The sequence below is a fragment of the Chinchilla lanigera genome, unplaced genomic scaffold (assembly GCF_000276665.1).
Source record: "Chinchilla lanigera isolate Chin_1 unplaced genomic scaffold, ChiLan1.0 scaffold00034, whole genome shotgun sequence".
NCBI classification, from domain to species: Eukaryota; Metazoa; Chordata; class Mammalia; order Rodentia; family Chinchillidae; genus Chinchilla; species Chinchilla lanigera.
Window position 1 is genome coordinate 15,635,030 of NW_004955435.1, and position 24,424 is coordinate 15,659,453.

Consider the following 24,424-nt stretch of genomic DNA (forward strand, 5'->3'; position numbering starts at 1 on the left):
TTTTTTTTTTTTTTTTTTCTGAATCCTCCAATTCATTCAAGTATAGTCTGTCACTTAGTTCAGGATTTCAGTGATGTCCATTGTGATGCTGCCTTGTTTGTTTCTAATGTCTTTTCTTTCCTCTTTTTGGTAAGATTAGCTAAGTGTTTGTCTATTTTGCTTATCAAAGAACTAGCTGTTCAATTCATTGATTCTTTGGGCGTTTTTTACTCAATTTCATTAAATTGAACTCTGATCTTTATAATTTCCTTTCTTGAACTAGCTTTGGATTTGGATTATTCTTATTTTTCTAGGGCCATGAAATATATTGTTAGGTTATTTATTTGGGTTTGTTCTGTTTTTTAGATGAGGGCATTCACAGCTATATAATTCCTTCTTAGGACTACTTAACTGTGTTGCATAGATCCAGTATGTTGTACTGGCATTAATATTTGATTTTAGGAACTAATGTCTTCCTCTCTTTCTTCTGTGGCACATGGATCATTCAAGACCATACTATTTAATATCCATGCGTTTGCATAATTTCCGTAGTTTGTTTTATTATTGATTTCTAATTTTGTTCTGGGCTAGTATGTAGTCGATTTTGGAGGGAGTTCTGTGTGCTACTAAGAAGAATGTACTTTGATCTTATTCAGTAGAATGCTCTGTAGATATCTATTAAGTACAGTTGTTCAAAGGTATGATTCAACTCTATTTCTTTATTAATTTTTGCCTAATAGCCTATTCATAATAATTGGTTATTGCCGTTCCAACTACAATTGTGTCAATGTTTATCTGATCTTTCATGTCAAGTAGTGTTTGTTTTATGAAGTTGGGTGTGCCAGTGTTTTGTGGACATATATTTATAACTGTTACCTCTTGTTGAACTGTTCCCTTAACCAATATATAGTGACTTTCTTTGCCACTTCTGAGTAGTTTTGGCCAGAAAGATACTTTGTCTAAAATAGGATAGCTACTCCTACTTGTTTTCAGGCTCCCACTGTATGGAATATTATTGTCCATCCTTTGATTTTTAATCTTTGAAATTTTTTGGATTAAGTATGTTTCTTGTATACAGCATACCATTGGGTTTTGTTTTTTGACCCAATTTGCCGATCTGTGTCCTTTGATTGGGGAGTGGAAAACATTCACATTCAGAGTTATTACTGAAAGATATTGACTTATGTTTTTAATATGTATTTTATTAGTATATGTTTGCAGTGCATAATGATTACATTTACTATGGGGTGTTTGTACATGTACATAACACATCTTAATTCTTTTTCATCTCCTTCTCCTGTGCTTCCCAGCTATCTCTGACTTCTGATTGCCTTCCCATTTGAAAAAGTTCAATTTCCATTTTTTTCTTCAATTCTCTTTATAAAAATTTTTTCCTACCTTCTTTTCCCCATTCATCTCTTTCCCTTTCCTCATAAAAGAGATCTTCCCACTTCCTATTATCTATCTTTTATTCTGCTCTTTATTTATATTTTGGGCTTCTCTTATAAGAGCAACTATGCAATATTTAAGCTGTTTGTCTGATTTGTTTCACTTGTGGTCTTGAGATGCACCCATTTACCTAATAAACGCTTCAAGTTTATCCTTCTTTATGACAGAATACTGTTCCACTGTGTATAAATATCATATTTTCTGTATTCATTCATTTGTTGATGGGCATACATGCTATTTTCAAGCTATTTTCAAGATTTAACTACTATAAATTGTAATGCCATAAATACAGCTATGTGCATAACCCTGTAATATGATGTATTTTACTCCTTTGGGAAGATTTCTAGAAGGGAAATACCTGGGTGAAATGGAATTTCTATTTTTAGTTTTCTGAGGAACCTCCACACTGATTTCTGCAGTGCTTGTACTATTTTACATTCCCACCAACAATGTAGAACTGTTCCTTTTTCCCCACAGCCTCATCAGCATTTGTTATTATTTGATTTTTTGATGGTGCCTTTTTTTCTGGAGTGATATGGTATCTAAGTGTTGTTTTAATTTGTCCATCTCTAGTGTCCAGTGATGTTGAACATTTTTCATATATTTATGGACCATCTGTACTTCTTCTGAGAGGTATCTAATCATATCAGATGTCCATTTTTTATTGATTTTTTAATTTTTTGCATCTGTTATAGAAAGGTAAATTTTTTGAGGTTTTACATATTCTAGATATTAGTTCTCTATCTGGCAAAAAATTTTTATTTTGATTCTGTAGATTTTTCTCTTCATTCTGTTGGTTATTTCCTTTGATATGCAGAGAAGCTTTTAAATTTGATATGATCCTATTTGTTGATTCTTAGCATTATTTCTTGTGTCACTGGGGTTCTGTTCAGAAAGTCCCTGCCTACACCTATGCCTTCAAGAGTTTTATCTATTTTATCATCCAGCAGATTATTTAGAGCTTTGATCAAATTTGATTTTAGTTTAATATAAGGTGAGATGTATCAGTATAGATTCAATCTTTTGCATGTAGATATCCAATTTTTCCAGTACCATTTATTTTTCCACTACCATTTATTTATTTATTATTCCACTACTCCAATGTATGCTTTTGTTCCCTTTGTCAAAAATCAAATAGTTGAACATATTGGGGATTTTCTGCTTCCTTTATTCTGTTCTATGGATCCACATTCCATTTGTGTGCCAGAATCATGTTGTTTTTATCACTGTAGCTTTGTAATATAATTTCAAATCTGAGATTGTGATGGTTTCTGCTTTGCTATTGCTACCCAACTAGAATTGGTTTTGATATTCTTGGTTTCTTCACTCTGTATGAACTTTTGGACTGTTTTCTCTAGATCTGTGAGGAATGTTATCCGTCTTTTGATTGGGATGGCATTAAATCTATTAAGCAGTTTTGGAAGGATAGCCATTTTGACTATATTGGTTTTATCCAGGAACAGGGGATAAGTGTCCATTTTCTGATGGCCTTCTCAATCTTTTTCAGAGTGTTGTAATTTTCATTGAAAAGATCTTTCACTTCCTTGATTAGGTTAATTCCTCAGCATTTAATTTTTCTTAATGCTACTACGAATGGTATTGTTTTCCTAATTTCTTTCTCAGTAAGTCCATTATTATTATATTTGGGTGCTATTGATCTTTGTGTGTTGATTTTGTATCTTGCTACATTGCTGAATTTGGCTTTAATTCTAGGAGTCTTTCAGTGGATTTTTGGGTTTTGTAAGTAGATGATTTTGTTCTCTGCAAATAATGATACTTTGATTTCTTCTTTCCTATTCATTTGCCTTTATTTCTTTCTCTTGCCTGTTTGCTGTACCTAATGTTTGGAGGACATGTTAAACAGGAGTCTTGTTCCTGATTTTAAAAGGAAGACATTCAGGTTTTCCCTATTTAGTATGATGAAAGAGTAGGTTTGTTACAAATGGCTTTTATTAGACTGAGATAAAGTCCTTCTATACCTATTTTCTTCCTGGCTTTAATCATGAGTGGATGTTGGATTTTGTCAAAGGCTTTCTTTGCATCTAATAAGGTGATCATGTGAGTGTTGTCCTTGCTTATCTATATGCAATGAATTGCACTTACTGATTTGCAGATGTTGAACAATCCTTGCATCCGTAGGATGAAGCCTACTTGGTCATAGAGAATGATTTTTTGATGATTCACTGCATCTTGTTTGCCAGTATTTTGGTGAAGTTTTTGTATCTGTGTTCATTAGGGAGATTGGCCTATATTTCCTACTTATGCTTGGATCCTTGTCTGGTTTTGGAGTCAGGGTAATGCTAGCTTCCAGGAATGACTTTGAGAGTACTCTTTCCCTCTCAGTTGCACTAAGAAATTTGAGGAATATTGGATTTGATCTTCTCTGAAGTTCTTATAAAATTTGGCAGTGAATCCACCAGGTGCAGGCTTTTCTTAGTTATTAGGTTTTTTATTACCCCTATAATTTCATTGCCTGCTATTGGATTATTCAGTACTTTTAAGTCTTCTTGGTTCCACTTTGGTAATTTATATGTATCTTGGAATCTCTCCATTTCTTCTGAGTTCGCCAATTCATTGGCATACAGGTTTGTGGAGTAGTTTGGGGGGGCACTGGTCAGCGATCACTGCCTTAAAGAATAAATTCTCTGGGTTTTGTCCTCCCCATACTCCTTTATCATTTAAATTAGTCCCAAAGTGAGTCATTGAAGAGACCACCCTGACTGTCCCATGTGCTTCCCCTGTCTTCTACATGAGTTCCTGCCCAGATGCCTACCTTTTGTCTTTGATCCTTGCTTCCTGGTTCTATCGATAACAGGCCACAGAGCTTTAGTTCGGAGCTGTCTTTTATGAGACTCTCATGCCGAGGGGTTTCAGTTAAGGGCATCCCCTCTGAACCCTTTCGGACTTTGTATTGGACATTGATCCAAGTATTCTTTCATCCTTTACACCATGCCATGGTCACGTACTGTGACAAGTAGTGCCCCGTGTGAGGAATAAGTTGATGCAACTCAGCACAAGAGGATTGGCCTCTCAAACCCTGGAAAAGGAAAAAGGACATCCAACTTCACATTCCCATAAGGTAAGGGGACAAAGGTGGCCACAGAATAGACTGGTATGTCTAGGTGAGGTCGCCGGTTAGAATGACCAGTCCAGACGTATTTTAACTGTCTAATTGCTAAGTGAACAGACACAGCTCATTTGTTCTTCTTTTTGCTATTTTACTTTTGTTCATATGGTATGGATCAAACTTTACCCAAAGAGGAAAAACAACTCAAGCAACATTTACAATGTCTCTTAAAGACATCTGGATGTAAAGTTTCTGAACCTCAACTTACTGAATTATTCATAGTTAGATGATGACAATGTCTATGGTTTTCTCTGGAGGACAGCATGGAGGTGAAGGATTGGGAATATGCAGGCCAAAACTTTAGACAGTCATTAGGTCCTGTAAAAGCTCCATACCATGCCATCTGGCATCTCTGCAAGGTCACTATTCAATCTGATCAAACAAAGGAAATTCCCCTAAAATAGCTTCTCCTCCCTCAACTCTCTCTGAACGCCCCCTTCTACCACCTATCCCTAGGGGAACAGGAGAGGGGTGAGAGAGGCAGCTCTAAAATTACAATGCCATATGTCAATTGGACTTGTTTTACAAAAAACTAGGAAAAAGTAGGAAAAGAAAATAATAAAAATAGAAAAGAAAAAGACAGAAAGCTAAGGAGAGCAAAAGTCAAGGCAGCAAGTTATGCTAAACTGGGGCAAATTTATCAGGGAAAAGAACCATCAGTATTTATTATAAAGGCTGAAGCACACACATATATGAGCCCCAAACCATAAAGCTTTAAGGAACATCTCCAATCCTTCCTATAATTTTCTCTTTCTGTTATTCTCTCTTTAAAAAGTTAAAAAGCAGCCATATGAATTCTTTGATTGTTGGTTTTCTGTTTGACTATGCAGTTGGAGTTAATCATAGCTTTTGTCTTTACAGATACGTTTTGCTAAGGACTTGATATCCACTCTAAAAATGTTTTTAGTTTTGGTTGTCTTTCTGTCCTTGAGATAGTTAGGATTTGGTTCTCATGCTCCAGAGCCATTCATTTCTCTGTGGCTGCTACCTTTGGGATCAGATTTCTCCCTCCCTGGGATTCTTCCAGAGTGAAGCTGACCTTTACTTATCTTTGGGCCATATTCTTAAAAAAAAAAAAAAAAATTAATCTGGACTCTCTAAAAATAATTGTGTTTTAGTTCAAATTTGTCAGTCTTTCTGCCCTTAGGCAGAAAGGGTAGAAACTCCTTTCGCTTCCCTTGCCCTTTAGGAGTACTGCTTCAGGAGACAGACTAGCTGGTTTTTACAGCATAGATACATTATTGATAAAACAAAAAAATATTCCTAGGGACTCTTTTGAGTTTATTAACAGTTTTAAACAGAAACAGGTCTATTCCAATAAGATAAACGACCAATGTAAATCCCTTCTTAGTAAGTCTTTGCTTTCATAGGTGTAAAAGGGTTTTGTCTTTCTGTCTCTTATTACAAGAGATCTCTGCTAATTAACAACCTATTCTAAAAGTTCTGACTACTCTGCTTACGGGTACAAATCTAAAAACTACAAAGAGATTAATGTAGCTCACTTGGCCACTATATCTAGCATGCATTCTGGTTTAAAGACCATTGTTTTGGGTGTTTATGTGTCCATCTGTCTGTTTTATGTGTTTGTTGAGGCACTTGAGGCTGCTTAATTTAAAAACATTCTTTGAGTTCAACAATTTCTTTTTATTTTTACTTTTTTGGGGTTCTTTTTGAGATTTCCATGGAAAGATCATTTTATAGGTTTTCAGGGAAGCCAATTTATTTCAAATATTACCAGATAAACACTGATAGAGTTGAGACTTACCTAACCTTAAAGTGTGATAACATAAAGGTTATATATGATTTAGGTTAATATGTGTGTTAACTTTTAAGTATAATTATCCTCCAAAAGTTCTAATTAAGTTGGCTTATAGATAAATACTCAAGACATTATTTCAAATGCTTATGGTTCACATAGCTTAACAGTAGGATAATGTAAATCAGCTGGTAAGAGTAAGAAATCTCTCTCAAGTTGGTAATATATTTCCATCCAGGTTCTGAGGTAACCAAGATAATATTAAAAATCAGTTTTAAAATGCAATGTCTATTACTGTCTGTGTACCATAATTTAAGAGTTTTCTTGGTCAAAGATTATAAAATATACACAGCTTTAAATAAGCGTTATCTGTTATGATGGGTCATCTAAAGTAATTATTTTGAGCTATGAATGAAAGATTAAGTTTTCTACATCTAAAACGTAGTTTTCTAAAAATATCAAGATGCTCTTTGTTATACTTACAAAATTAAATTTAAAAACAAAGGTTCTATCTTTTACTAAAATGTTTATGTTCTCCTTGTTAGGGTTTTGGTTACTAACTGAGTTGTAAAAGCTAACAAGTATTTAAATGCTAATCTATAAAATATGTTCAATAATCACTTCATGATTGTTTAAATAAGCAGCTAATATCTTAGTTTATGGCATAACATATGTGGCTGCATGTGTGTATGTGTGTGTTTGTATGTTTGTGTGTGTACATCTAAAAACAAGCTGTGCTATAAGTCTAAGCATCAAGGTTAAACTTATGAAGTTAAACATCATATATACAAACTAATCAGTGCTCTCTTTTATACAATACATGTTTAGACCTTAAACATATAGAATGATCAAAATTTGACAACTCTTTAAATTTGGTCCTGACATTTAAAGTTGATCTACATTTATTGGCGTTGACTAAACAAAAATTTTCATTATTGTAGAAATGAGATACACTTGTATATTGGGTAATAAGTCTCTTTGTGATCATTAACACTGTTTCCAAAACTTATCAGAGCTGTAAAAATGTCTTTCATTTTTGTCAATATAGTTATACCTTATAAAACCAGTTAAAGGAGTCTAAAATTGGTCTTAAAAGTAAAAACAAAATATATAAAAAGATTTCTATATAGCTCTGATACCAGCTATTGCTAACCTCATGGTATATGATTTTATATTTGTGCTTCCCAAGGGTACAGGCCTTCAAAGGTATAAAACAAACAACAAAAAAATCTTCACACTGGTGACTTATGGTGATAATTTTTTTAGACTCAAGCATCTGGCCTTCCCTTTTGTTTCAGCTATTTGTGATGAAATGTGCATGTCAGTCCACAATGAGCAAACCCGCCAAAGGATGTGAATATTTGTGTTTATGTAATTGTTATGTAATTATGTTATAACAGTTAAAGATACCCAAACACTGTGCAGTCTAGACAATGTCTCTCTAGAAATTAAAATGTTGGAGGTTAATAACCTATAAAGTACGTCTATAGACAAGTATATTCTCCTCAAATGACATTCAATTAAAAGATAACAAATTTAGGTAAAAATTTATGTAATTTAATATCTTGTAACTAGGCTGGGCATGGTAGCACATGCCTGTAATCCCAGCACTCAGGGAGGCTGAGGCAAGAGGATCACTACGAGTTGAGGCCAGCCTGAGCTACATAGTGAGTTTAAGACCAGCCTGCACTACAAACAAACAGCAAAAAAATCTTGTAGATAAAGATAATTAACTAAAATTTATTCTAGGCTAAAATAAACATTTAAATGTTTCAGAGATAATAATAAGACCTAATAGTTCCAATATAATGTCATCGTGATTGTTATGCTAATATATTATGTTGCTCTTGATCTCAAGTTTTCTCTATGACACTTTATAATTGCTCTCTGTTAACAGTCTACAGGGATTCAATTTCTAAGACAATGATGATTGATAAAATCTACTTCTCAGACAAGAATCAATCCCATGGTTTAAAAGGCAATAAAATTTGGCAAATGGACTGGATGTGACTCACTGCAGATCATTTGGCAACTCTAAATATATTCCTTTCTCTGTTCATACCTACTGTGCAGGACTTGACGGCTCTAGAACCCCATGCCAAAGCAGATTTCCTTTAACCTGCATCAGCTCAGAGGATCAAAGGGCCACCACACAGCCTTTTATTCTTGATCTATCAGTCACCCTCTGGGGCAAAAATTTACTATTTAAAACTCAATTATTAAAACAAAAAGAGGGGCTATGATAAGAGAGATTTTACTTACAGGAACAATTATGTAAAGAACTCTTTTCTTTAAATTTTTAAAGTTGTGACTCAGACAACTTCATAGCAGTGGGAAAACATTTTATTCCCACAGAAAGATAGACCTTATCTAGCCCACAAGGGCTGGGCCTTGTGGAGTTGCTAATTCAGGGGAGGGGGTGTGCATCTGTTTTATTACCGGATGAGAAGCAACCCCATCCCCAGGCTATAAGTGCTGGTGCTTCCTCTCCCGGGATGGACAACAAGGTGGGGAGAATGGATCTGTTACCCTCTACAACACAGTCCTTGGAACCTACCTGGGGAGAAATTAACAGCTCACCACACAAGCTGAACAGATGCTACAAAAAGCCGACATCCCTTCCACCCCAGAAAACGTCTTCCTGGCAATGGTAACAGAAGTCGTCTGTAACTCTAAGATGTCAAAGTTAAAAGGATTTATCTGCTTTTGTTTAATTACATACCAAAACAAGTGGCATGACGTTTGGGACACATATACTTACGTCTCCTGTTTTTGATATAGTCCACTGGGGGGACCCTGACCCTCGCCTCTTCTCCAAGGATATATTTGATGCTGGCAGAGCCTTGCTGCAACCTCCTAACTCTTTCAGGAATTATGATAAAAATTATGGTCACACTGGATACTCTACTGGATGGCATTTACTACTTCATGAGTGGTATTTTTGGCTGAAGAATTCCCTCTAAATATAATCGGTAATGTTACTTCCCGTAACAACTATATTCCCACTCAGGCTCAGTGGTATATGAATCATATTTTCATTAGCCTTAACCATGCTGAAGAGGCCTGTCATCAAGCTTTCGTTAATACTTCCAGAATCCTAGGTTCCTCTGTGTCTGGCAGTCACCTTCCTAAACCTAATATTTTTGTATCTGCTCGAGAATCCATGGGTGCCCATAGGAGGTGACGTAGATTTGGGGCGGAATTCGTGTTGGCCTACTAAATTTTCTGTTATTTATTCATCTTGCTTATAACCTAACCCTAGAAAATTAGAGACTCAATAATCTGGTGGTGTTACAGTCCAATTCAACCTGGAATTATAGTTAACCTTTTAATTAAATGGCAGCTCTCCCTTATTGAAATCCTGGTCTTATTGAACCTTTATTATGTCTTTCTTCTGTCACCTATTTTTATCTCTTTTAAAAGTCTTATGACATTTAGCTATTCCTTTCTTTCCTCAATTCTTGGAACCAGAAGCTATCAGCATATAGATAAGCTCACATGGATTGGTCCTATGGTTGATACATTGTGTCAACTTGGGGAGTCTAGAGGTTTGGCTCAGTGACTCAGCAGGAAGCCAGGGTGCTTACTTTGTATACATCCTGAGCCTGTGGAAGAGGAGGGCATGGAGATTATGTGAGAGCTACACGCCCCTTAGGTGGGGGTAGCCTGTTTACAATGTAAAGGAGGGAAAGAAGCTGCTTGCCGCCATTCCTCCCTTTTGCTCTGGCTGCTTTGCTGTTCGGCTGCCATTCCCCCTCTTTGCTCTTGTTGCTTTGCTACCTTCTGCCTCGGAGCCAGCCAAGTATGGACTGAAACTTCCACAAACTGTAAGCTAAATAAACCTTTCCTTCCTTCATTTTGGGCGTTGGGTATTTTGTCTCAGCAACAAGAGAAAAGTAACCAAGACAATTGGTGTGATACATCTGATCATGTCATGATCCATACTTCCTGCCCATATATTTTGGTACCCACTGAAGAGGAACCTATTTTCACTGTTTACATTTCATCCACTCCTCTGTACCAACATTTTAAGGCTCTAAATATTACCTTGCCTGCAAATTCCATATGGCTCACTCCATGTGTCAATAATAATAGTATTTCTTAATTAAATAGTGTATTACTCATGTTATGGTGATTAGCAAATTGGGATTATTCATATTGATAGTTGTAACCAGCAGATATTGGCTTTTTACTATCATTGTATTATTTCACTGCTGCTGATTCCTTTTCTTTCACTTTTATTTAATTGCTCACACTGCCTGTGCATTTATTCTAGTCAACCTTTTTGGCATTGTTAGCTTCATTGGATATTCTTGAGAATTTTTTGGAGTGCTGATTTGGTGGTCATGAATTTGTTAGGTGCTCTTCCTCATGGAAATATCTTATTTCTCCATCAAATTTTAAAGATAATTTTTCATGATATATCAATCTGGATTGGAAGTTATTTTCTTTTAGGGCTTAGAACACTTCACTTCAAATTCTCTTTATCTTTCAGATTTGTAATAAGAAGACTGCTGTAATTCTGATGGGTTTTCCTTTATAAGTGATTCATTATTTTTCTCTGACAGCTTTTAAAATTTTGTTCTTGTGTTGGATTTCTGGTAATTTGAATATGATGTTCCTTCAGGTGGTTCTTTTCTGATCATGAGATTTGGGGATGTCTCACTTATTTGTGTGTTAAATTCTTTTTCCATGTTTGGAAAGTTTCTGCTATTACTTCTGTAAAGAGTTTTTTTATACCCTTTGTGCTATCTTTTGATTTTGAATTAATTCCATTCAATTTTAGATTAGTCTTCCTTGTATCATCTAGCAGCTCTCGGGTCCATTTTTTACCTTCTCTTGTTTTTACAATGTCTGTCATTAACTGATCACCAACTACAGGGCACTTTGTCCTCACATTGCTTGCTTTTGCTGCCCATACTTTTAATACAGTTTTTTAAGTCTTACGTTTTCAGTTTGGAACTTTTTATGTACTCCAATTCTTTTCTATGCTGGGAATGCATGATTTGCATCTCTTTCTTTAGTTCATCTAGTTTTTTATTAGTGTTTTCTCTAGACTCACTGATCATTTATTTCACTAGGATCATTAGCTGTTGAATTATATCTTCTTGGAGTTTGCCAAACACCTTGTTGATCTCTTTCATTTTTTTAACCTTCACTCTTATCCTTTCAGATATTTTGTCTCTATGGCTTTTGATTCCCTCCTCAACACCCACTGGATTTGCTTTGGGGGAACTGGAAGATTTTGGAGGCGTTTTGCCTTGTTTTCTCATATTTCTTTCTGTTTTTTGTTTGTTTTCTGTGCTGAGGCTTGCCAAACGATTATAATGGGTAACTTCATTATGAATACAGAGACCTTTTCTGTAGTAATGTCTACTTTATGGAGATGTCCTTTAAGCATGGCTATCCTTCCCAGGATCCAACTATCTCCATTTATTTGGGATGGAAGGTTGCAGCCTATTTAGCCCAGTACCCAGTTCTTCAGGAATGATCAGTATGATTTACGAATCCCTGATTCCAGATACTGGCACATGGAGAAAATCAACTGATAGCAACAACTATGTCACTTTGGCTTTTCTCTGGGGTTTTGGCTTCCTCTTCAGTTGGGTTAGTTGTTTGATAAAACTCATCATTCTGCTGAACAGAGCATAGCCTGGAAAAAGCTATGTCAAAACAGATGACTGTGGCTGTGTTTCCTTCAGCCTTCCAGAGGCAAAGTACAACATTTCTATCATCACATTATTTTCTTGTCACTAATTCATTTTATTTTTCCCTCTTCTGCTTAACTGCTCACTCTACCTGATGTATTCATCCCACTAGACTTTGAGCAATGTTGATTTCATTGCCTTTTTATATCCTTAAGAATTTTTTGTGTATGTGGAATGCTAGTGTAGTAGTCATGACTTCCTTAAAGTATTCTTTGTCATGGAATGTAGCTTTTTTTCTTTGTCATGGAATTTTGCAAGGTAGTTTTGCATGATATTGCAGTCTGTGTTGCAAGTTGTTTACTTTTAGGGCTTGAAATACTTCACTCAAAGCTTTCCTGGCCTTTAAGGTTTGGATTATGATATCTGCTGTAATTCTAATGGGTTTACTTTCATAAATGATTCATTGCTTCTCTCTAATGGCTTTTATGATTCTGTCCTTGTGTTGGACTTCTGGAATTTTTGACTACGATGTGCTGTGGAGAAGTTATTTTCTGATTATGGCTATTTGGGGGTTCCACATGCCTCATTTCAACATCTATATGGTAAATTCTTCCTCCATACTTGGAATTTTCTCTGTTCTGACTTCTGTAAATAGATGTTTTATGCCATTCTTCATCCTTTCTGTGTTTTTTACTTGTTCTAATTAATCTTAGATTAATCTTGTTTGTGTCATTTAGCAGCCATTGAATCCATTTTCCTTGATCTCTTGTTTTTGTTTTTGTTTTTGTTTTGTTTTTTTAGACACAGTTTTGCTATGGAGTTCTGGATAGCACTGAACTCAGTAGGTAGTCCATGCTGGTCTCAAACTCATACCAATCCTCCTGCCTCAGCCTCCTGAATGCTGGGATTACAGAAGTGTGCCACCATGCCCAGCTTCTCTTGTTGTTTTTAAAAATATCTCTGAGTACATGAGATATTTGCATCTGCTAATTCTGACACTCTTCATTTTGGTCACTTCTGCTTCTCATACTCTCAATAGAAATCTTTAATCTGGATTTCTGTTTGGAACATTTTCATGGATTCTAATTCTTTGCTAAGATGATAATTCATTCTTTGTATCATTTTGTTTAGCTCAGCTATCTTTTTATTAGGTCTTCTGTAAGTTCACTGATCATTTTGTTTATTAAGCCCATCTGTTTATAATGGAAGTGCAATAAGCACCTCATTAACTTTTTTGTTTCCTCTTTTATCACTTTGTATAATTCAACTGTTTGACTTACAATTTCCTGCTCATCAGTGCCGCATGGATCAGCTCTGAAGGAGCTGGGAGTTTTTGGAGGCATTTTATTGTTTTCTTTTCTAGTGTGTGTGTGTGTGTGTGTGTGTGTGTGGATGTGTTGAAGACTGACGGTCGATTATAGTGCAAAGATGTTATTGCTAGTCGAGAGATCTCTTTAGTTAGTGTCTGCTTTTCAATGATGCACTCGGCCTGAGTGACTACAGGCTTCTCTGTCCCCAGATCTAACTACCTCCATTAATATGGGAGGCTAGAGTACAGGATAATTGGCCCATCATTCAGTTTAGACGTGTATTGAGATACAGAAAAAAACAATTAATAACAACTATGCTACCCTAGCAAGAACATTAAAATCATCAACAATAATATCGTCAAAGGCAAACTGAAAGTTGATGCACCATAAGAGCCAATAAAAGCTACCACTGCACCAACCTTAACAATAAAAAGAAGATCTGTAATTATAATATAAACACAAATATAAACCACATACTCACATACAGTAAATATCTAGTAAATGCAACAACTATACCACCATTAAAAATAGAAATGAATTCAACAATAATAGCATATAGTAAACTAAATAGCTATATACTGATAAAGCTTAATAGTAATACTAGTAAAGATGAGGGGTGAGGAAGTGGGAACTTAAGTAAAATTTGAAAAATAAAAGAAATAGGAGGAGGAGGAAAGAAAAGTGAGACAAAGGGTTCTATCAAAGAATAAATAAACAATAGAATTAGATAAATGTAACAGAAAAGAACATACAAGGAAAAGGAAAGAAAAGAAAAAACTGCAAAACCTCAAAGAAGGAAGAAAGAGGAGGAGGAGGAGGAGGAGGAGGGGAAAGAAATAAGTCCAAAAAATTCCTCCATGGTTTTGACTGAGTGATTTCTTTCCAGGAGCTGCATATTTTTAATCCACCAGATACAGGGGAGGGATCATGGGTCACTACTACCACCAATTTTATTCCCACATTCACATTTTTGCGAATGCTGAATCCTGTCTTGCCTTTCCTGCTGGGCATGGTTGGTCAGTGGTATCCCCCTAAGTCTGTATTCACTCCAGCCACACTTAGTTTCTCTGTCCCTTTGCACACCCCAAGTTATAGGTTTGTCCTATACGCCTAGCTTTATGGCCTGTGGATTTGTGAGGTGGCTCCCACCTTGCTCCAAAGGCCCTCGGTCTGTACAGTCCAGATGGTGGCAAACGTTCAAGCTGAAGTGTACCCCAATCATGGGGGCAGATGGGGAAACCGAATGGATCACTGACCTTTATGTTGGATGTAGCAGGGTAGGAAAGGGGGGAATCAAGCAGTCCATTGTACTTAATGGCAGCACTTTCAGACCCAGCCACTTCTGAAAGCCACACACAAATGGCCTAGCTTCTCACTATGGAGTGCAGGACCCTAGGGTCCTTCCTGAGCTTAAATTTCCCAAGGGGCTTATGTCTAACCTGCACCCTCTCTGCATCTGTCTACTCTGGCCATCTCCCACCCAGTCACTATGGTAGGGTGCCCCAGAAGTATAGTTGCTTTGTAGCTCAGTCTAAACAATTAACCTCTTCCCAAACTGGCTCCTGGTTAAGAACTCTCAAATATGACAAGCACTGCACTGGATTTCTTCTCCAGCTCTATCCTGCCATGTGGAAGGAGTTACTTACAGGTTAAATTTCCAAGATGTTTCAGCAGTTTACAATAACTGTGGACTTTTCTTAGGGCTAGCACTGCCAGCCTGCTCCATTGTTTCTCCCTCAAGCTACCAACCCAATCCATACTTACTGTGTATTAGGGGAGACAAGTCCCCTTCCCCAAGTGCTGGGGTTAGTTTTGCAGACTGCCTCATTCTTTTGTCTGTGTAGTACTTAGTTTTTCCAGCGTTTCTTATTTTCTAGTTTTTGTGTCAGCTCTCTCCTAGTTGCTGGAGATCTACTTTTTTTCTTTACCAAGCTGATGTTTTGCAGGTGTCTAAAGTCCAGGTCGTAGAAAGGTTATATTTTGCTGCCAGTGTTTACTCCACTATTTTTAATCTCCTACAGCAGTAACTATAAAGAACTTTTAAAAAATAAATATAACTTTTATTATAAGCACAGAGAAAATTGAATTATATAAAATGCTAAATTTAAACTAGGAAGGCAAGAAAAGAATAGATTTTTTTTAAATGGAAGGCAATAAATATAAAAGGTTTACAAACATAGTAGATATTGACCCAATTATATCAATAATCATTTTAAATATGAATGGCTTAAATATACCAATTTAAAGAAAAAAGCATCAGAGTGGACTGAAAAAACAACAGGGCCAAACTATAAATATCTATTAGAAACCCTCTAAATATAAAGATACATACAGATTTAAAAGGGTGGAATAAAAATTGGGGAAGAAGAGAGAAAATTAGTGTTTCCCTAGTATGAAATTTCAGTTTTGCAAGATAAAATATTTCTAGGATCTGTTGCACAAAATTTAATACTGCTGGATCATACACCTAAAAATTGTTAAAGATGGTAAATTTAATGTTATGTGTTTTTACTATAATAAAGACGTGAAAGAATAAAAAAGATTCAGCATTACAATACTAATTAAAATAAAGCAAAATGGACTAGACAAAATGGACTTTAGTACAGGGAAAATAATCAAGAAAAGATACCAACTAATCAAAGTACAATAACAATAATAAATATTTATGCACCTAATGACAGAGCTCTATGATGCATGAAGTAGAAACATAACTGTAGAAAGAAATCAACAAACCCACAATTTTGGTCAGAGATTTTACAACATTCTATAAACAACTGATAAGACTAGTAAATAGAAAACAAAGACACTGAAGATACGAAACACTACTAACCAACTTGATCTGCCATAGAATATTCTAATACCAGGAAACATATTCTTTTCAAGTATATACACTAAATATTTTCCAAGAAAGATCTTATTCCAGACCATAGTGCAAGTCTCAAAAAACAAATCTCAATAAATTTAAAAAGCTTAAAATCATCCAGGATGTTCCTTAACCACAGTGGAATTAATGAGAATTAATATAAAAAGATATAGAGAAAGAAACCCAAATATTTGGAAACCAAATAACTATCTTTCATATATCCCACAGGCAAAAGAATCACAAGAGAAATCAGAAAATGCCTTGATGGAAAAAAGAAATGAAGACACAATATATCATAATTTCTTTTTTAAGCTAAAGTACAGTATACAGGATAATTCATAACACTGAGCCCTTGTATTGGAAAAATAGAAAGTCTTAAGATTAATTACCTAAACTTCCCTTGAAGAAACTAGAAAAATAAAAGCAAGCCCAAAGCAAAAAGGAAGGAAGTAATAGAGTAGAAATCAATGAAACAGAAAACAAAAATAATGAATATCAATAAAACCAAACTTATTTCTTTAAAAATAACAATAAAAGGGTAACCTTCAAGACAGACTGATCAAGGGAAAAATTGGTATGAAAAGAAGAGTGGATATGAAGAGGAGGATCAAGAGGAGAGAGGAAGAGAGAGGAACAAATAACAAATACTATCACAAGTGAAAGGAGTGTGAAGATCTTACCAGCATTAAAAAAAGACTAAGCAGTATTACAAAAACTTTATGCCGATAAATACAATTTAGATAAAATAGATAAATTCCTTTAAACACAATTAAGACCAAAGCCCATTCAAGTAGACATAGCTTGAATAACCCTGTATTTTGAAAAGAAAATTGTATGTACTGGAGAGTTCTACCCAAAAGTTAAGAAATATATAATACCTATTCTACATAAACTCTTCCCACAAAATAAAATTTGAGGTAGTTTTCTGAACTCATTCCATTATTTCAACCTTACCCTTATCACAAAACCAGATAATTATCCTAAGAAAACTAAACTACAAACAAATTCCAACTATGATTTTGTTTTGTTTTTTTGTTTCTCTTCCAGTACCAGGAATCAAACACATGACCTTGCGCTTGCCAGGCAGGCACTGTGCCGCTGAACTAAAATCCCCAGCCCCTAAATTCCAACTATGAGATAAACCCAAAACTCCTTAAAAAATTTAAACAATTTGAGTCCACTAATACATTATGGCCAAGTGGAGTTGATCTCCAAAATGCAAGGTCAGTTTAGATTCAAAAAGTCAATGTAGTCACATATTAACCATCTAAAAAAATCATATAATCATCTGAATAATCGTAGAAAAAATATTTGCCAAAATTCAAAACATCCATTCATGGCAAAAACTCTCATTAAACTTTTTTTTTGTTGTACCAGGAATTGAACTCAGGATCTTGCACTTGCCAGGCAGGCACTGTGCTGCTGAGCTATATCCCTGGCCCTCTCATTAAACTAAGAAAAGAACTTTTTCAACCTGGTAAAGAATACCTATGGGAAAACTACACCTGCACAATAACAAATGGTGAAAACTGAATGTTTTCCTCTTGTGATCAGGAACAAGACAAGAACATTAGCTTTTCCTGTTGCTACACAACCTTGTTTTGGGGGTACTAACCAGGTACAGATAGGCAAGTAAATAAGTAACATCCAGGCTAGAAAAAAAAGAAATAGAATTCTTTATCCTAAAGTTTATTTTCTCTAAGTTTATAAGCTCATTATTGGTATGGTGGACTTTGGAAAAGTTGTGTTGATGTGTTGAGTAGTGGATAATGCATCCTACACCCTTCTCTACCTTCCCCTCAACACTAGAGGAAGACTCAGTGAGACTGGCCAGTCAGGGACTTCCATTATGACGTCACAGTGCTGAGGGTGTGGTCAAATCTCTCTCTCTCCCTTCCTCTCTCACTCCCTCCCTCTCTGTCACTCTCTCCCTCTCCCTATCCTTCCCTTCTTCTGTCCCTCCCTCCTTTTTTCCCTATCTCTTCTTTCTCCTTCTCTCTTTCCTGTCTCTTGGAGCCTCTTTTTTCAACAGACAAGATAGTTAAGAAAGTCAGTGCTGAAATCTGGCTTAAGGATGCTTATCCATTTTTCTGCCCTATATATACCCTCTCTCATTTCCAAGAGTCCAGATGGATAAAATAGTCTCAGATCATGCTTGTGACTGAGTGTTCCCTCATACTAAAAAGATAGAGGAGAGAACAGTCATAGGCATTAGGTGAATATCATATCAAACAATCCTTGCTGGCTTACTTCTCTCTCTGGTCTGTGAACAGAGGATATTTGAATATGAATTTAGGGAGAAAGAGGCTGAAGTGCTCTCTTGATCCTTGGTACTTAACTGTTTCTAGCCTGGGCCCAAGATGCCAGAAGAGACATGTGAGGTTTGGTGCCAAAGCCTCATAGTGACAAAACGGAGAAGTGGGGCTAGAAAGCTTTCAGCAGTTAAACATCAAAAATGGAGTCAGGCTGAGAGTGGTGTCACACTCCTGTAATCCCAGTACTCTGAAAGGCTGCGCTAGGAGGATCTTAGGTTCTAAGCCCAGCCCACTGAAGTCAGCAACTTAGTGGGGCACTGTTTTAAGATTTAAAAATACAAAAGAAAGGGGGGCCGGGGACATAAAGTCCCTAGGTTCAACACCCAGCAGTGCAAAAATAAACAAATAGATACATAAACAGTAAATCATTTGAAGAACTGCCTCCTAAGCTCTTTACTCTCAGTGCGAGGAGCAGCCCCCTAAGGCCTACACTCCAGCAACATCTGTCCTGGAAGAAAAGGCTGTGTCAGGGAGTGATATCACTCCTGCATAAGGAACAGCATGTATTTGGAAGTGACAGGACCTAATGACTTGCAAAGAACATTTAAATTACTAAACAAGATAGCATATTTACTACCGTGTTTATCCCTAAGCATTTGCAGTAAAAATCAAAGTGATGCCATTATGTAATCCCCCAGTGGTATATATTTGGAAGTTCTCCCTTTTCAGCCAAAATTGATTTGGGGTTGTGTATAATTCTTTTCAAACAGCAACTGAAAATCTGAATGGTGGGATTTAATTAAAGGAACAGATAGGAGCTTAGAGCAAGGGCAGGAAAGAGATTGCTCAACTGCCCCTGGGAGATGCAGACGACAGCCTACCCCTCTGTAGTGTCCTACTGCAAGGACTGTCACAGCTTAGTGTAGAGGAAAGCACCTTAGCTCTGAAATCAACCAACTAATTTTAAATCTGGCTCAGTTACTTAACATATGACTCTAAGAAATTTAGTTTCTTATAACTTCACTTTTACTACAAAGTGGGTAACAATGCTTACCACAGTAACATTGTGATAGAGAATATATTAGAAAATTCATGGAAGTTTCCAGTGTAATGTATAATGTAAGATGCAATATTATATGTAATATACTATTTGTAAATTTCTTTCACAATACTCAGCATTAGGATCAGCACTAGTAACAAAGAATTGTGGGTTTTAACAATAGTCCATATTCTTTATCTCTCCATTTTTCTATCCATGGTTCACAAATTGTTCCCCAAAATGAAAAGTCTTATCTACAGTTTAGACCTCCAGAGAACTCAGCACTCCCTTAAAACACTCTGTCTTCCAGATACTGTAACAGAAATGTCTCTCATAAACTGAACTAAAATCTGGCACAGAATCTCCCTAACAGCTGTTAATAGAAAAGTATTTGGGAAGATATTAGCCATTAAAGTACAAAATAAAATGAAGGCTTTGATTTCTATTCCTGAAAATATTTAAAATCTTTTAAAACCTCCCAGGTACAGAGAACTCAAGAAGTCTGTGTGGAATATTTTTAAATATATTTTTTAATGTATGAGACATAGCACAGGTGATATGATGGGAAAGAAAATCCTCACCAAGCAAAAAAGATGCAAAATAACCCAGAGAAGAGAGTTCTGGGGATGCAAAATGTCCTTCTCATTGGGCTTTTCCTAGAAAAAGGGAAAAAAAGAGTTCAGCACCCACATAAGGGTGGAAGTGATGGTAAACCCTTGTTTGTAAACAGCTCAGTGAAGGATGAATTAGGGAAAATAAGCTCACAAAGGGAGACAGAAAGAAATTTGCCTGTCTCTTTCTTAGGACTAAAAAAAAATTGAAGAGATACTAACTCAGGTATATTAATCTGGAATTCACATATCTGAAAAGTTGTCTTCTTAAATTTTATAATAAGTTTAAAAGGCCTCATACTAATCCTAATTTCCGACTGGGGAGAAAAATGCAAATTCTCTCTGAAGTAATATACCTTAAACCTAAACTCAAGAGAATTTTCACAACTAAGCTCCAATGAGCATCACAATCTACATTCACCAATTAGATCCTCAACAACTTCAGACACTAGACAGAATATAAAACGTTTATCAGAAATGAAAAACTTATTAACATTAGATTTTGACAAATTGAAACTACAGAAAAAGACAAATCATTGTGGGAAATTTTAGTGTTCTTTTCACCATAATTTATAGAACAAATCAACAAATTCAGTACTCTATAAAATATTTTAATAATATCATTATCAAACAACTAGACATATGTAGAATACTACATTTAAGAACCATGTAATACAGATTTTTGTTAAGTATAGATGGAAGAGTTATAAAAATATAAGGATAATATACTTGGCTATTAAATTTCAGCAATTTCAAGAGTCAAAATTATACAGACATATTTTCTGATTATAATATGAGCTAGACATCCGTGATAACTGTGAAATATTTCCCACATTTAGAAATTAAGCAATACAAGTGTAAGTGACCTGTAGGTTAAATAATAAAATGATAATGGAGATTTAGAAAATATTCTAGTCTTCCTGATAGTGAAAATCATATATCAAAATTTATTAAAGGCATGTAAAGTAGTATCTATGAATAAGATTAGAAAGCAATAAATGCTAAAAGGTAATGAACTGAATATCACAAGATTTTAAAAATTAATAACTTTATAAAACACATTTACCTAAAGAATGAAAAAGAAAAGAAATAATGAAAACAATGACAAACTAATAAAATACAATGAAGACAATAGTTTTTCTGGGGAAAAAAGTTAATAAACTTCTGCAAAAGAGAATTATAGAAAAGTAGTCACAAATAAATCCTAAAAATTTAAAAGGGAGATTTTATTGCAAACCTTGCATAAATCAAAAATACATCATGAGTAACTTTATTTCAATAAATTTGAAGATTCAGTTAAGATGGATAAATATCTAGAAAAATAAAATTTACCAAATGAACTTAAAAGGAAATAGAATATTCAAGGAATCTTATAACCACTAAAAGAGACTGAATTGGTAGTCCATAACCTTTTCAAATAATTCTCCAGCCCCAGATATCTTCACTGGTAAGCTAAACAAGTTATTCAAGGAAGAAATAACTCTAATCTTACACATGGTTTTGCAGAGAACAAAGAGAAAGGAATCCCAGCACTCAGGAGAGTGAGGGTGGAGTATCACAAGTTCAAGGCCAGCCTGACAGAGTGAGGCTTTCTCTCAAAACCCCACAGCTCAAAGAGGAAATCATCCCCAAATCATCATATGAGGTAGCATAATATTCATGAAAAAACTAAGACAAATATTATAAAGAAAAACTATAGGCTAGTCTTAGTGTGAACATAAATGCAAAACTCCTAAAAAAAAGTATTAATACACTGAATCCAACAATACATAGAAGTTCTTATTTTGCAGTTCAAAAGTGCAGATACTTCAGTTACTGAAGTTTAAATATACCAGTCTCCAAATACTATGGTTCAAATTTCCATTACTATGTGAGTAGTTATGGAAAGTACAAGCACTATGGTAGATAAGCAATCCACAAATCACTGTGTAAAAGATTTTCATGATTGGTGACTAATTATGTAACTTTTTCGCAAAGTCTATTAGTGGTTGGTGACAATATATCCATAATTCAGATCACACATAAATGGCAAAGCACATAGTTATGTTGTTTCTTTATCTGTCAGTGATAAGCTTGTGTGGCATACAAATGGATAATTGTAAGTGGGAATAGCTCAACCAAGGCAAAATGGCAGCAAAGAAATGAAAAGTGATAATAGTAAAAGTGAAATTTAAAGAGAATGTAAATGAAGTTATAGAAGAAATAGTAGATCATGAGCATGCTGACACTGCTGCCTTCAAAAAACTCTCTGTACCCAACCAGTGAAGGCAAACCTAGCAGCATCAATGAGGAAGGTGGTTGTGATGAAGAGGAGGAAGCAGCTCCACAGGAAGTGATACCAGTGAAAAATTTCACACTAAAAGATCTCCCAGAGATATTCCCTAACAATTAAAGCACAAAAGACAAAATGTTGGAAGTTTACTCAAACTGAGAAATGTGTGTAACAGTTCTCCAAGATATAAAGAAAGGAAACTTGCCCCATAAGTTATACAACACAATGACAAGCACTATACAAACTACTCTTTGATAATTTTTACAAAGGAAACGATTTGAATTCTTGGTGTTTCTGTTTTAAATTGCAAATGCACTAAATAAGAATCAGTGTACTATTTTTTCATTTCTCTACATGTTTATTACACAATAGAAGAGTTTTTACTGTTTTGACAAAAGATTTAAAGACAACAGAAATCTTATAATTTTACTTTGTATGATTTCAGCTTTCATAATCATTTGTATAGTCCTGCAGAATCATGGAAATTGAGGGCTCTTTGTATGTGTTTTTTAACAAGTTGCATTTGTTTCATGAAAACAAGGCTGCTTAACCCTGAATATTAGAAAATCAATCAGTTCATTCACTACACAAACATATTAGTCAATAGAAAGATCATCTCAGGCATCAAGAAAGATCTTTTAAAAAGCATAGCTTCAATTCAAGATAAAAACTTACAATAAACAGAATATAAAGAAATTTCCACAATGTGATAAAGATTCAAAGAAAAGCTTACAAAAAAGGAAGCACAAAATAGTAGAAATAAATTTAAATGAATCATTCATCAATATAAATGGATAAGCAAAAATAGATCCTTTTAAAATAGCATAGTTATATTCTTTCTAATAGAGATGTAGTTGTATGATAAGGACAAAAATAATTGGGTAAAATGTGTTACTTTGTGATAATATAATCTCTAACTCACCAGGAAAGCATAACAAATTGATCTCATATGCAATTAAAACATAGCTTAAAATACATAAAGCAAACTGCAAGAACTCTAAGCGGGAATGTTCTAATTCACTACAATAATGGGATGTTTTAATACCCTCTTCTCAATAACTAATAAAATATCCAAAAAACAATCAAGCAACATAACTTACAACTTTGTTCCAATATATAGTTATAAAACATTGATTCAACATCTGAACAAGTCTTGCATTACACTCATGAGACATTGATGGAAATGTGCCATGTACATAACCATAAAGCAAACTTCAAAGATTTCAGAAAATTGGTCATGGAGATAGTGTTCTCTCCACACAATACAATTAAGTTGCAAATCAATGCAAAGAGATAAACTTTTAAATCCCCAAATAAATGTTTAAGCATATGATAATTGTTATACTTTATATCTAGATGCCCCCTTACGAGTCTCACGTACTCCTAGGCAGGGATTTGGAAGGTGACTGTATCATGATGGTAATATAGCTAACTTGCTTTTGGGATTTTTAATCTGTTCAGAAAGGGCAGGTCACTGGGGACATGACCTGGAAGGTATATCTCCCTTCTCAGCTGGTCTCTTCAATTTCTATGTTATGGCCACCATGACACAAGTAGCTTTCTTCTTCTCAGTCCCCCCTCTATACAGTTTCTATATTTTGGCTTGCTGAACATGAACTGAAATTTCTAAAACAGAAACCTCCCCTGCTTTAATTTGTTGATGTCAAGTACTGAGCCCCAGCAATGAAGAAAGTGACTGACTAAAACAGAGTTTGGTACCAGGAGTGGGGTCATTGACATGATCATGTAGTTCAGAAGCCTATGGAACTGGTTCACAGAAGTTTAGTAAGATTTGAAGGTGCCAGCTGAAGAAGCAGCTCTAGAATTTTATTAGCTGAGCTTGATATGTGATACTGGTCAGAGCTCAGAAGACTGGAATGCTAATAGAAATGTAGACTGTAAAGGCCATGTTCAAGAGATTTCAGTTGCGAAAAAAGGACTCCCTTGAAAGTTGGACTAGAGACTATGTGTGCTATGTTCTGGCAATAAATTTGACTAGATTTTGGTCATGTCTTGAGATTTTGCAAGAGACTGAAATTAAGGATGGTGGACTGATTAACCTGGCAGAGGAAACTTCAATGGAGCCCAGTGTCAGCCTATAGTGTGCCTGCTTGC

General features: G+C 35.2%; 1 long non-coding RNA gene across 2 annotated transcripts in view; it reads right to left on the reverse strand.

The window, feature by feature from the left end:
* LOC102029993 overlaps positions 1–15,133 on the reverse strand; it is a 38,408-nt gene extending 23,275 nt beyond the window's left edge. For both annotated transcript variants that reach the window (XR_261701.1, XR_001234848.1), the window contains exon 1: positions 15,034–15,133. This is a non-coding gene — a long non-coding RNA (uncharacterized LOC102029993). The remainder of the gene's footprint in view (positions 1–15,033) is intronic.
* Between the last annotated feature and the right edge of the window lie 9,291 nt (positions 15,134–24,424).